At 42.6% G+C, this 10187-nt stretch overlaps 1 pseudogene across 1 annotated transcript; it reads right to left on the reverse strand.

The window, feature by feature from the left end:
* Positions 1-5668: 5668 nt before the first annotated feature.
* On the reverse strand, positions 5669-6126 carry LOC308421109 (AP-1 complex subunit sigma-3-like; annotated as a pseudogene). Its single transcript has one exon. The product of its transcript is annotated as an AP-1 complex subunit sigma-3-like (transcript).
* Between the last annotated feature and the right edge of the window lie 4061 nt (positions 6127-10187).

A 10187-nucleotide genomic window follows, 5' to 3' on the forward strand; every position in this document is an offset into this window, starting at 1 on the left:
AGAGCCATGTCTGGCTGAACACTGCCATGTTTCCTGCCATGATGATAATGGACTGAACCTCAGAATCTGTAAGTCAGCTCCAGTTAAGTGTTGTCCTATATAAGAGTTGCCTTGGTCATGGTATCTCTTCACAACAATAGAAAACCTAAGACAGAAGTTGGTACCAGGAGTTGGGTATTGCTATGATAGGCCTGACCATGTGTCTGGAGGAATAGGGATTTGGGGACTTTGTAAAGCTTTAAGCATCACCAAATCGGCGATACTGGTAGAATCATGGAAGACAGTGTTCCTAAGTGTGTTTTGAACTGTGAGGACTTAGCTCAAGAGGGTTCATAGAGGACTTTTAGTATGTGGCCTAAAAACATCGTGTAATATTTTGGTGAAGAATGTGGCTGCTTTTTTTCCTCTTCTGAGAGTTTACATGAGGCTAAGGTAAAAAGATTTCAATTAATTGCATTGACAAAGGAAGCCTGAGGAAAGCCCAGCATAGATTTTTTCCTCTGGTTTACTCTCATGAAAAACATTTTGACCAAGTGTAGTGAGCTTAGAAATAAAAAATACAAAATATGGTTCAAGTATTAAGGGGGCACCAGGAAGAGCAATGGAGCTAAATCCTGTGTTCAAGGATATTAAATGGAATTAATGGAGTGGTTGTCTCAGGACAAGATCCCACCCAGCTAAACTTATTGTTTGTGTTTGCAGTTGAACAAGGGATAGTTATATCACGTTAGGCATTATTGCCTGGTTATTGTTTTCATTTGGAATTTTAGTCTGAAATGAACCATAGTCCAGAAATTAAGAGCACACCTGTGATCCAGATCTTGTTGCTGGAAGACACAGGCTTTTGATCCAGATCTTGAGAAATAGTGGCCATGAAAAGCTTAGGTCCAGGTACATGCCTTTAATTCCAGGAGACAGATGGAGAAATATCTCTGAGTTCAAGGCCAGCCAGGTATAGAGCAAGTTCCAGGTAAAGAACAGCTTAGGTCCAGGAGTGATGGTAAATACCTTCAATCCCAACATGCAGGAGACAGAGGCATGCAGATCTCGAGTTCAAGATCAGTATACAGAGCAAGTCCCAGGATACCCAAGCTTAGGCAGAGAAACAGTTGGGGGCGAAGGGGAAAGCTGGTGATGATATAATAGACAAGGGGAAATGTTCCAGTCCCAGCAAGGAACAGAACTTAAAAGCTTCAGCCATGTGGCTCTGGCTTTAGAATCAAGGATAAAAGGGACCACTGAGATAATTGATGCTGATTAGCTGGAGCTAAGAAATTGGCAGTGATTAGGAAGAGACCAGCATCACTGAGAGGAAATCTTCAAGGAGGTATTTTCTGAGGGCACAAAGAAGCTGTGTTGCAGAGAGAGCCAAGGCCTCACCTTGTACTGCAACTGGTCTTGGTAATGTGTAAGTCACCCAGGTGGTACTAATTTTGAGGGCATGAAGGGGTCACAAATAGTAACTGAAACTTGGCACTGTGAGAGGCCCAAAAAGGCTATTGGTGAAGGTGCAGCCTCAGTTGCAGTTGATATCTTAGGACTGATGGGGTCATGCAAAGGAGTTGAGGTTTGGCACCATGAAGAGAGTCTATGAGAGGCTATTGGTGAAGCCTAGTTGCAGCAAAAGGCCCCAGTGTATTGCAGATGCCTGTACCATGGGATGATCACCAAGAACAGCAGCAGCAGTAGTGTGAAGTCAACCAGAGCCTAGAGTGCTACAGAGAGCAGTGCTGGAGAAGTAACCCACACCCTTTAGAGGATCCCAGAATGTCCTTCAGTAGATGAATGGATACAAAAATTGTGGTACATTTACACAAAGGAGTACTACTCAGCTATCAGAAACAATGACTTAACGAAATTCTTAAGAAAATGGCTGCATCTAGAGAATATCATCCTGAGTGAGATAACCCAGTCACAAAAGAACAAACATAATATGCAGTCACTGATAGTGGGATGCTAACCCCAGAGGCTCGGACTGCCGCAGAAACAACTCACAGACTATGTGAAGTTCAAGAAAAAAAGAAAAAAAAAAAAAGAAAAAGAACCCCGTCATGCTCAATCCTTACACACCAAGAACATGTTGACTAATTCTGGGTTACACCCTGTTTTACATGTACTTTTTGCTCATTGTAAATAGTAAGACCTTAATGCAGAGTATCAAACCTTAAAAAAAAGAAGAAAAAAAAAAAAAGCCAAGCACTGACACAATTGCATTTGTATACATTTATGCAAAAATGTTTAAAATTTTTTTCTTTTATCTTTGTTTTTTAAAATAAAGTTTAAAAAAAAAAAAAGAAGCTCTAAATTTTAAGTTGTTCTATATACCCTAAAATGTTAGAGATATCAGAGCTGTGGGATACTTGGTAAGAAAAGCTGCTACTGGGGAGCAGAACCACACCAAGAGAAAAAAGTTTGTTGGAGATCTGAAGACCACTTTGATATCAGACATGCAGAGGCAGAGTTTGGAATTTATCCAGCTGGCTTTTGGTCTTGCTTTGGTTCAGTATTTTCTCAATGTGACATTTTGAAATGGTAATGTGTATCCTGTGATGTTTTAGGTATGTGATTTGTTTATCATCATCATCATCATCATCATCATCATTATTATTATTATTATTATTATTGGTTTTTATAGGGGGTTACAGTTAAGTGTTTTCAAAAGAGATTCTAAACCTTTAACATTTTGAGACTGCTATAGACTTTTGGGAACTTTTGAAGTTGGACTTAATGTATTTTTTTTATTATACTATGTCTAGTTGTGGCCCCCATAGACTCATGTGTTTGAACAAGCCTATAGTATAATGTGGTGGTTTGAATATGTGTGGCTTAGGGAACGGCACTACTAGGAGTTATGACCTTGTTGGAGGGAGTGTGTCACTTTGGGGTGGCCTTTGAGATCCTCCTCCTAGCTGTCTGGAAGACAGTCTTCTGATTACCTTCTGAATAAGATACAGAAATCTCAGCTTCTTCTCCAGCACCATGTCTGCCTGGACACTGACATGCTACCTACCATGATGATAATGGACTGAACCTCAGAAACTGTAAGCCAACCTGGAATTCTGTTCTGGTGAGGTTGGGAAATGTTAACTGGAATGTTAGCCTAGATTCAGGTGCCCTTCCTGTGTCTTGTCCTGTTTGGTGTCTGATTCTATCCATCTGGAGGAAAGACAGATTAAATGTTTGTTCTTTATAAGAGTTACCTTGGTCATGGTATCTCTTCACAGCAATGGAAACTCTAACGAAGACAGCTATCAAAGGCCATATCTTTTCCTATTGTGATTAGCTGCATCAGTTCTAAGCATGGCTTTCAATATATTTCTGAACACATTAGAGGATATGATTATTTATAAGATACTGACTGCCTGCTTTTACTTTTAATTATAGTAGCTTTGATGAGTGTAGAACTGTTATAATGACGTTTGAGACTAAAACCTGTTAGGTCTAAGCCTTAAAATTATGATTTTGAGTTGAAGATTATAACATATTTTAAAATACCATGAAATAGCAATAGAAAAACATGAAATAATTTTTAAGTTTATACATATTTAAATAATGTCTGAGATAACAGCATTTATTTATACAAGCATGCATTGACTATGTGCTAACAAAGAGACAGATGATTAAACACATGTTTTAAATTAGCTTTTGTTAGTGTGAAGAGACCCACTATGATTCTGAAATTTTATCATCATATAAACCACAGCTGAATTGTATACATATCATGCTGTAGAAATATAACTTTGAATTTTTATCATATAAAAGGCCATATTAATTTGAAATAAAAGTTGTGCTGCTTTCTTAGTCTAAAGAAAGATTTAATAATAAACACAGTTAAGTCTAAAAGGAGATTTCAATAATAAACACAGTTGGTTAGGATCAAGAAGTTTTATAATTGCTGTCTTATAATTAAAATCTTCTGTCTCACATTGCTACCTACAGTTTATGTCTGTCTATATTTTATGATCTAAAGCAAAGCACAATGTCTTCTATATCAAAGGTACAACCAACATTTGTCTAAGAAACTGTGTGTAAATAACTACACTTTATCTCCCTCAGACTCTAATTTTTACCTTTCCATTTTACATTGATCTTTAAAACAATAACTAGGTTTTGTCACTAAGCCAAGCCTTAGGTAGAAAAATAATTAAATTTTGAGTTTCCTTTTTGTAGCTGAAGAGGAAAGTTGTAAATGACATCATCCTGAAAGAGGAACTAAATCCACAAGGGTGGGGTCAAGGGAGAAAAGAGGAAATCCTATTTCCTAATATCCAAGAGTAGGTGTAGGGGCTGATCTATTAAGTTAAAGCCGTAAAACATGGCATGGACTATGGCTCACCTAGTAAAGGTTTACCACCAAACATTGTTACTGGGGGTGTAGGGAAATCTCTTCCTAGGTGGCATATGATACAAAGGAAATCAGACATCTGCTTGTGGGGACACAGAGAAAGGGGAGAGAGGGAGAAGGAGGGAGAGAAGGAGAGAGAGATGGAGAGAGGGACAGGGAGAGGGAAGGAAAGGGAGAGGCACAACTTCTTAGTCTCATTAATAAAGAATTTCTTAAAAAGACTCAGAGATGTGAGAGCAATTTTATCAGATATAAAGAAAGCTGTAAATCTCAACAGATCACTAGGGGTCATGTAGGGGTGAAAGGAGAAAGAAGACATTCTTTTTGAGTTAAACTGGTAGGAGGGTAGCCACTTTGGAGTAGGTAGCAACATGGGAAGGAGAGAGCTTCAGAGAAATAGAAAGGAGGTGCAAAACATCAGGGAAAGGATATTAGAATATTAAAGAAAGATGCAAGAGACACAAAGGAAAAACAACATGCACCTTTCTGAGTGAAAAGGGTGGGTGGATCTGGCAAACCCTGTAACAACCCCCGAGGTGGCTTGTAGGGACTCTATACATCTATACAACGGGGCAGGAATTCTGTGAACAGAAAGCACAGTGTCCCATTAAGGGACCAATTACTCTGCCTATAGCTCTTCAGAGTGGCCCAGGGAAAGTCTGCCTACCACAACTGCCTACGGTTCTTGGTCTAGGGTCAGAGCCTTCTGAGCTTCCCCTTCCATGTTGACATGTCTACTGGTATTGCCTTTACTTGGGACTTCTTTAGGCAGCCATGTTGGTGAGACTTCGTGGGTCTATCCTTAGACATGAGTCTTAGCCTCCTGTAGCTAGGAAACACAGTCTCACAGGAAAGTCCCTGTTGCTGTGTTCTTTCTGGGCTCCCTTTTGCAATGCACCCTGAGCTGTAGGTACAGAGTTGTGTTGCAGAGACGTCAGCTAAGACTTGGCTCCACAACTCTGCGTTTGATCATTTGCTGTTTCCTGCAAGGTTTTCTCGATGAGAATTGAGAACCATACTTATCTGTGGGCATAAGGATAAACATCTAGAATGTAGTTAGATATTATGCTGGTGTGGCAACATCGTCAAAGAGCAAAAGGCAACCGAGGAATGCTGAGAGGAGCAGACAGAGTCCTCCCCGGGGAGGAGCACACCAACTGGATACTGAATGGTCAGCTCTAAAACCATACATACAAATAACATTATATGAACTACGTCATTTTTGGTGTGGTGCCAGAAGCCGTGTGGAGGCTGACTGCAAGGACTTGCTTGTTTGTTGGTTCACAGCATGGAGCCCTCAGAATCTTCAAGCAGACTGTACACTTAAAGCGTGGGCTTGTTTATGTATTCTTCCATTGTCTCTTGTAACATATCAGAGTCTTCAGTGGCCTTGACTGCCGTCTTCTTGGATGTTTCCTGAATTTCTCCACCTATTATAAAACTCATCAAGGACAAAATATGCCTTTTCAAAACTGAAGTTAATATCCAGCTCACAGACATTTCCAAAGTATTTATCCAGCAACTCCACATAATGATGAACAATCTCTAGTGTCAAGAGCTCATTGTCTTGATTTTCTATTGCACAGCAAACATATAAACTGGTGTACCTCTTATAGACGCGTTTCAGCTCCTTCCAGTCAGTGAAGCTGCTGATCCTGTGCCCACGAGACAGGATGGTCTGGTGATCTCCCCAGTGATCTTCTTTCTCTCTTTGTCAAGGAGCGTGGTGTACCATTTCTGCAGCCACAGCTTCAACTGAAGAGCAAGATGAAATGTATCATGGTGGCCACAGCTGCCCGGGTCCCGACAGCAACGATGGCCCGGGACTCGAGGGCCAGAAGAGACTGTAGCAGCCCAAGCGGGTGACAGGTGAGGTGCTAGCCTCAGACCATGGCTACTTCCCACAATTGTATACACACACACACACACACACACACACACACACACTAAATAAATCATTTTAAAATGAAAATAGAAAATAAAACAGGTCTTGGGAGGTGCTGAAATAGTGTAGAAATTAAGATTGTGTAGTGTAACGTTCAGCCTTAAGTTTCCTCTCTTCCAACTGAAAGGTACAAACTGTCATTTTTTTTTTTTTTTTTTTTTTTTTTTTTTTTGCTAACGCCTCTATATGAAAGCCAGCGGTGGTTTGCTTTGTTCAATAGTGAGTCGGCCGTTCACAGCATGGCTACAGGAGTCCAGCTTAGCCAGATCTCAGGGGGAGGTTACCAAACATTCAGTCAGTGCTTGGCTTGCAATACTTGTCTTTAACTCTTAGGAATGCCAGCCCCAGAATGGTTTCCTTTCCTCACCAAATCCAGAAACGCCCTTGTTTTTCAGCTAAACATTTGGCAAACATTGATGGGTGCCTTGCTGAACTCCAGATGCTGGGCTGATGGATAGAGGATGCTCAGGAATGCAGGCCTGGCCCCTGACCTCAGGTGCTTACTTTCCTTTGAGAGAGATAGTCAGTAATGTAGTTCCAGGGACAGACGTGGATTTTCCAGTTATCAAAGGTACCCTTGTGGAAATTGTTAGATTTCTGAGGCAGCTTATAGGTGACAGGAGGCAGTAAGAGACAAGACTTGCCCTCTCAGTATAGGACGGTGTTTGCACACACAGAGTAGCAGCCTCTGTCCTACACATGGTTGAGCCTGCCAGATGAAAAAGATGGCTACAGCCATTTACAGCATATAGCCCATGTTGTCTGTAGGTTTGCCTGGGTATAAGGGAAGATGGGAATTGTAGTCTTTTAGTAGGATACTATCTTCTAAATCCAAAAGGGGTATGTAAATTGGGGAGATAGGGACACAAAGATCTCTTTGTAACTTCTTTAAATGATAAAAGTGGAAATATAGAAGGGTCAGCAGACAGAGGGCCTCAAGATTCAGTCCGTGCATGGGGCAGTAGACAGAGAGCCTCAGGACCCAATGGGGCCCTGATAAAAACTTAATGGATGGCAAATATCCAGACATAAGCCAGAAAGTATAGCTTTATGGGGAATATTAAAGTCGATAAAGAACAAATTTTTATGTCAATATTTCTGTAAGTCAATATAAGGTTAAAATAAGGTTAAATGCAGTTGTACAACTGGCCAGACCATATGCCAGATTTCCGTAGAATGAAAACGTAACTGTAATTAGCTCTTTGTTACATCAGATTCTATAGCAGCGAGTTTAGCTAAACCAATTTGTGTTCCTGGAAGGTCGTGCTCCCAGCCACCCGCCATAAGCCACCTGAAACAGCCCTCTGGATTCCCTCCCTCCCTCCCTCCCTCCCTCCCTCCCTCCCTCCCTCCCTCCCTCCCTCCCTCTCTCTCTCTCTCTCTCTCTCTCTCTCTCTCTCTCTCCAGCTAATTTTAATATGCCTTGCCTAGCTCAAAGGCTGGGCAGTCCTAATCCTCCCCTGGATAGCATACCTTTCCCTGTAGTACTCCTAGCTCAACACCTTCTGCTCTATGTTTTATCTGGGCAGCCCCTTCCACTTTCCCTTCCATCCACGTTTGTCTAATAAAAACAGGTGATTCTAAGCAGAGGGCTCAATAGGGCTAGAGTGTTTATGGGTGCTGCCTAGCTGGTTTATGCTGTGTGGTTACACTAACCAAGATGGCAGTGGTGAAGCCACATGGCATTGGCTGCCTTTATAACATCAGCAAAGATGGCAGCCAAGTTACACGGCTGCTTCCACCCTGATGAAGTCATTAGCCAAGATGGTGGCAAGCCATATGGTTGCTATTTGTTCATGGGAAGCCCAGCTTCCTGATACAGTGAACCTACCAGGAACAACCTTTGCTCTTTTCTTTTATTTTTATTGGATATTCTCTGTATTTACATTCCAAATGTTATCCCCTTTCCCCAATCCCATTCCCCTCCCCCTCCCATTATCTCCATTAAGGTGCTACCTCTCCCAACCACCCTCTCCCAACCACCCTCTCCCAACCACCCTCTCTCACCTCAGCTCCTTGGCATTCCCCTACACTGGACCAAAGGCCTCTCCTCCCATTGATGCCAGAGAATGCTATCCTCCGCTGCATATGCACCTGAGGCCATGGGTCTCTTCATGCAAACTCATTGGTTGGTGTTTTAGTCCCTGGGAGCTGTGGTGGGTTTGGTTAGTTGATCATTTTGTTCTTCCCATGGGGTTGCAGACCCTTTCAGCTTCTTCAGTCAGAACAACCTTTTCATAGGTTGTAAAAACATTGATTTCCCCCAAACAAGAGTCAAATCCAAGTTACATGTGTGAGGTGCTGTAGCAAATTAAGATTATTTATACATAGAGTGTGAACTATTACTCCGTTTCTGGTTACAAGTTCTGAGTTATTCCTTTTCTGCTTGGGATTTTACAGCCTTTAAAAACCATACCCTGGTGGTCATACAGATCCTGAAATAAAGCTTAGGTTTCAGCTAAAGCTTCAAAAATATCCATGACCTTGAAGGGGGAAATGTTTAGTAAGTAAACATAAGAAGAGGGGGCAGGCACTCGGAGAGCTAAGTGTCTGTGACTCTGTGAGCCATTTTAATTTATATGCATTTCTCTTGAGTAAAACCCTTAAATACCAAGAGATTAAATGGCAGTAACCTGAATGGAAATAGTTTACTCTTAGCTCTTCTTGAATACATCCTGCTCCTGAGCTCTTCTGTTGTTCTCCTTTTCCCTGTCACAGAATCATGACAGAGGCTTTGGAGGAAACTTTCCAGACAAACTTGCTTGTATCTAAAGTAGACAGGACAAATCCCACCTCCAGAGGCAGCTTTTCGATACTGTCTGTGCTGTTTTGAAAACCAGTAGCCCCCTAGTCTCAAGTGTGTGAATGCTTCATAAGCAGGGGCACTATTAGGAGGCGTGGCCTTCTTGGGGTAATGGCCTTGTTGGAGGTGTGGCCTTGTTGGAGGAGTTGCCTTGTGGGGGTGTGGCCTTGTTGGAGGAGTGGCCTTGTGGGGTGTGGCCTTGTTGGAGGAGTGGCTTGTGGGGGTGTGGCCTTGTTGGAGGAGTGGCCTTGTGGGGGTGTGGCCTTGTTGGAGGAGTGGCCTTGTGGGGGTGTGGCCTTGTTGGAGGAGTGGCTTGTGGGGGTGTGGCCTTGGATGAAGTGTGTCACTGTGGAGGCAGGGCTTTGAGGTCTCATACACTCAAGCTACACCCAGTACAGCCCACAGTCATCTGCTGACACAAGCTGCTTATGTGTAGACCCCTGGGTCCAAGTCTGGAATCAATATACATTGGAAACTGGCCACTGCTGGCCCAAATTTGGAACTTTGACTTTAATATCTAAACTGACTTAGACAGCTTCATAGAGTTTGGCTGAACAAGTGAATCCAGTCTGAGGTCTCCCCTTGGAGGACACTTTGGAATGCACAGTGGGGTCAGGACCAAGGTAAAAACAGGGGTCAAGTCCAGCCACCCAGAGGCTTTCCTTGGATTTCAGGTTAATTAGTTAAGCCTGGAAAGTAGGGAAGGCCTTCCCCCAAATCCTACAGCTCCGGGGGCGGGGGAGGTTTCTGTTCCAGGGTCAAGAGACAGGGATAATGGAAGGCTGTCAGAACTTTCAGCAGATTTAGTCCTGTCAACCAGTAAAGAATTTCCAAAACTCTGGACCAAGTAATTCTCTTAGCCAATGAACCTGGAACCTTCAACAGGGGAAGTCTAAAGACAAGATGAATGGGGGGGGGGCTCCTATAAGCCTCCGAGACCTCACTAGGTGCCTCTGAGTTAGGTCCTGTGGGTTACCTTATCCAGATGTTTGGCTCTGTTGCATGGTTTTGTCTGAGCATGGCCTCCTGTCTGGAGGTCAGATTGTGTCAGAGAGACAGAGAAAAATGAATGGAGAGGAGGATGGAGACACAGA

Source organism: Micromys minutus (genome assembly GCF_963924665.1).
Source record: "Micromys minutus genome assembly, chromosome: 5".
Taxonomy (NCBI): Eukaryota; Metazoa; Chordata; class Mammalia; order Rodentia; family Muridae; genus Micromys; species Micromys minutus.